Genomic DNA, 4,878 nt, shown 5'->3' on the forward strand with positions numbered 1-4,878 from the left:
GGGCAGGGGTTAACCCCAGAGGGGCAGGGGAGGAGATGGGGGGAGAGCTGGGTGGGGAATTTTCCCCTGTGGATCTCAAAGCCCCCTGCAGACGTTACTGTGGCTGTGGGTCAGGGTCAGTGTACGGGGCGGGCGGTGTCTCAGGCCCAGGGGAGTGGATTAGGGAGGTTCCTGTCCGGACCCCAGCACAGGGGCAGGGGCATTCAGGGTGGGAGGGGGAACGCACCCAGGATCGCGCCAAGTTGGGTGGGGCGGGGCAGAGCAGGGGGTGGGGGGGGCGGACCCGATTCTGGCCATCTCTGACTCACCCCCCCAGCCGGGCTGGGCGGACGTGCTGGGGGGGGGGGAGCAGCACAGCTGGGCAGGAGGGCGCGGTCACCTTTATCACCAGTTCCTGGGGCTTATCGCACAGTACCTGCCCGGCCCTGCCCCTGGTGCTGGGCGAGCCACGGGCCCCGCCCCGCTGCGGCGCGGCACGGCCGGCACTACGGGGCACGGGGCAGCCCTGGCTGGGGCACTGTCCAGGGCACTGGGGGAGCTGGCACCACCAGCGCCGCACTGGGGCCAGCCCCGGCTGCCAGGCGAGGGGAGTGGCGGAGGGTGGAGAGTCTATTTCTCACCCCGCGGACAGGGTGAGACGGCCAGCGGCAAACACAGCCCCACCCTAAACAGTCCTGCCCTCCGGGCCCCTGCGGCTGCAGCCCCGGGACATGTGTGACAGCGCCGGGCCGGTGCCAGGCCCACAGCCCCATGCCAGCCGGGCTCGAAGGGCCGCGGGACTCCCTGGCAGCAAAGCTCAGAGCTAGGGTTGACAACCCTTCCGGTTTGGCTGGGAGTCTCTCGTAATCGGGCTCGATCTCCCGGAAGCTACTGAAGCCAAGCCGGGAGATTTTAGGCCACTAAAAGTCCGGTGGCGCAGGAAGTCTAAGAAGTCACCTACTACAGGACAGGCCCAACAAAGAAAGTAACAGAACGCCACTAGCTGCCACCTTCAGCCCCCAACTGAAACCTCTCCAGCGCATCATCAAGGATCTACAACCTATCCTGAGGGACGATCCCTCCTTCTCACAGACCTTGGGAGACAGGCCAATCCTCGCCTACAGACAGCCCCACAACCTGAAGCAAATACTCACCAGCAACCACACACCACACAACAAAAATACTAACCCAGGAACCAATCCTTGCAACAAAGCCCGATGCCAACTCTGTCCACATATCTATTCAGGGGACACCATCATAGGACCTAATCACATCAGCCACGTCATCAGGGGCTCCTTCACCAGCACATCTACCAATGTGATATATGCCAACATGTGCCAGCAATGCCCCTCTGCCATGTACATTGGCCAAACCGGACAGTCTCTACGCAAAAGAATAAATGGACACAAATCAGACATCAAGAATTGTAACATTCAAAAACCAGTAGGAGAACACTTCAACCTCTCTGGTCACTCAATAACAGACCTAAAAGTGGCCATTCTTCAACGAAAAAAACTTCAAAAACAGACTCCAATGAGAAACTGCAGAACTGGAATTAATTTGCAAACTGGACACCAGCAAATTAGGCCTGAATAAAGATTGGGAGTGGCTGGGTCACTACAAAAAGTAATTTTCCCTCTGTTGATACTCACACCTTCTTGTCAACTGTTGGGAATGGGCCATATCCACCCTGATTGGATTGGCCTCGTTAGCACTGACCCCCCCACTCGGTAAGGCAACTCCCATCTTTTCTTGTGCTGTGTATTTATACCTGCCTGCTGTATTTTCCACTCCATGCATCTGATGAAGTGGGTTCTAGCCCATGAAAGCTTATGTCCAAATAAACTTGTTAGTCTCTAAGGTGCCACAAGAACTCCTCGTTGTTAGGGCTAAAACAGGCTCCCTTCCTGCCCTGGCCCCGCGTGGCTCCCGAAAGCGGCCGGAATGTCCGGCACCAGCTCCTAGGAGGCATGGCCAGGGACTCTCCACAGCGCCTGCTGTCCCTACCCCGAGCGCCGACTCTGCAGCTCCCATTGGCCGGGAACAGGGAACCATGGCCAGTAGGAGCTGCAGGGGCAGTGCCTGCAAGCGGGGCAGTGCGCAGAGCCCCCTGCTCACCCCTGAGTCTGGGAGCTGCTGCCCGACATGCCGGCCACTTCCGGGAACCGCCTGAGGAAAGTGCTGCGGGCCAGAGCCCGCACCCCTCGGCCCCTCCTATACCCTAAACCCCCGCCCCAGCCCTGAGCCCCCTCCCACACCCAAACTCCTTCCCTGAGCCCCTCAGCCCCTCCTGCACCCCAACCCCCTGCCCCAGCCCCCACCCTCATCCAAATTCCCTCCCAGAGCCTGCACCCAGAACCCCCTCCCATACTTCACCCCCCTGCCACAGGCTCAGCCCAGAGCCCCCTCCCCCACCCAAATTCCTCCCAGAGCCCACACTCCCCTCCTGCACCCCAACCCCCTGCCCCAGCCCTCAGCCAAACTCCCTCCCAGAGCCTGCACCCCGAAGCCCCTCCCGCACCCCAACCCCCTGCCACAGGCTCAGCCCAGAGCCCCCTCCACCATCCAAACTCTGAACAGGCCACAGGGCCTGAGCCCCCCTTTTGGCTGCGGGGGTCCCTCCTGAGCAGGGGCGGTGAGTGGGAACCCGGGGGGTGTCGGGTCACAGGGCTGTCCCGCTGGCACCCAACATTACCAGATTTCCTAGCCCTGGGCCCAAGAGGGATTGGGGCAGATGGGGGGCAGGCCCCACGCACTGTCCCAGTATGGGGAGGGGCCAAGGTTGCCCTGGGATTCTAGGATCTCCACGCTCAGAACAGCCCCCAGGGCAGATGGGCCCACGAGACCCAGAGGGCAGAAGGGACTCGCCCAGCTCAGAGCAGCTCAGTGGTGGAGTCGGGAACAGAACCCAGGAGTCCTGACTCCCAGCCCTGTGCACTAACCCTTGAGTCTACGCCGCTCCCTGCACCACAGCGCCCTCTGGCGCTGCACCAGGGGATTGGGGCTGGCACTGACAGCCAAGGGAGAGCGCCCCCTGCTGAGGCCCCACGCTGCTCCCTGCAGCACCTGGAATTTCCCCGAGGGACTCCCATGCAAACACCAACGCCCCCCGCTTAGCTCCTTAAAACTGAACATATCCCAGGCACAAGGTAGGGGTGTTCCCAGCTTCTTCTTCACCCCCCCACCACGATCCTGTTACTGCCCTGGCAACCCCCCCAATCCTCCCCCCCCCCCCCAGGAAAGCCCCCCCCTTCTGCCCCCCCCCCAAGAACCAGCCAACCTGCTCTTTAAACAAAAACAAACAGAAGAATCAGTTTATTGACAAAAAACAAAGAGAATCACAAACTGATTTGACCCCCCCTTTCCCCCCCACCGAGGTGCCCGAAGCTGGGAGCGTCCCCGACCAGACACCCCCGTGTCCTACACTCCCCCCACCCGACACCTGCTCCCCATTGCGCCCATGGGAGCCTCCCTGGCTCATCCCGCTGGGTCCAGGCATGGTGGGGAGACCCAGAATGGTGGGGAAACCGCCCCCCAAGAATCTCTGCCCAAATAACCTCCCAGCCAAGGCACAGCTCCATGGGGCCCCCAAGCCAAGTGGGGACAGATCCACGGGGCCCCCACTCCAGGCATGACAGGGGAGCATCTATTCCCCCTCCCGGACCCTTTCTACCTTTGGCCCATCCCACACCACGGGGTGCCCCCAGCACACAGTCCCCTGGCTGTGGCCTCGTTTCCGTGTGCACCCGCTCAGCATTTTGGTAGGAAAATTCCCCTGCCCCAGGGAGCACGGGGTCCGTGGGGGGTCCCCCATGGAAACCAGGGTCTAGGCACTTTTCTCTCCCACCCCCTTATTCCCAGCTCCCTGGGGTGTCCAGCCTGTTTCAGGTCGCTGCACTGCCCACCAAGGAAAGCTCCTTGCCTATGATGGAAATCCAGTGGCTGGGGCGGGGGGGGGGCGGAAATCAGCGAGGACCCCTTAAAGGGGTAGCTGGCTGGGCAGGGCGGGGCGGGGTCACCCACAGAACTGCTCCTCTTCCTTTTCCCCACTCCTTATGACTTTTGGCCTTGGAAACACGGGACGCCGGTTTGTTATTGTGGGATTGCACAAGGGTCGTTGTTGTCATGGGGATTCGGGGTGCCCCTGGCTTGTTTCTGGGGGGCTCTGAAAGAGGAGCACTGATGAAAGGGCAACATCCCAGCCCTAGGCTGGCTGAGCAGTTACAGGGCCAGCCTCCCCACTTTACAGAAGGAAACTGAGGCACGGACAGGTGAAGTGTCTAGGCCACAGCTGCACGGCAAACTCGTAGCAAAGCCTTGGATAGTACCCCGGTGTCCTGGCTCCCAGCCCCCTGCTCTAACCACTAGACCCCACTCCCCTCCCCAAGCTGGGGATAGAACCCAGGAGTCCTGGCTGCCAGCCCCCTCCTCACAAACAGCCTGGATCCTACAATCAGCAACAACAATAAAGGTAGGCCCTACTATAAATCAACCCCATCTCCTCTCAATGCAGCTCCTCTGGCCAAGGAAGCTGGGGTTCCCCTGTTCAAACAACAGGAACCCCAAATCTCTCCAGAGCAGTGTCTTCCCAGGTTTTTGAACCCAGGAGTCCTGACTCCCAGCCCCCCCTCCCCCGCTCGAAAGGAGTAGTGGGGACTGGTTGTGCACTGGCATCTGAATATGGGGGGGTGGGGTGGGGATAGGAGCTAGTTCTCGCTGCGGGCTCAGTTGTAACTCTGCGCGCTACTGAGAGCCCATGTGACATTAGTCTGGTGGGTCTCGTTCACTACCCCATCCACACCATGCAGCCAAGCAACCTCTGTTCGTGACTCCCAGTCAGGCTCAAGGGGCATCAGCAAGGGGCTGCGGGTCGGGAGTGAGGGGCACCGGCAGAGCTGG

The sequence above is a fragment of the Terrapene carolina genome, unplaced genomic scaffold, assembly GCF_002925995.2.
Source record: "Terrapene carolina triunguis isolate 2854851 unplaced genomic scaffold, T_m_triunguis-2.0 Scaffold517, whole genome shotgun sequence".
Classification (NCBI taxonomy): Eukaryota; Metazoa; Chordata; order Testudines; family Emydidae; genus Terrapene; species Terrapene triunguis.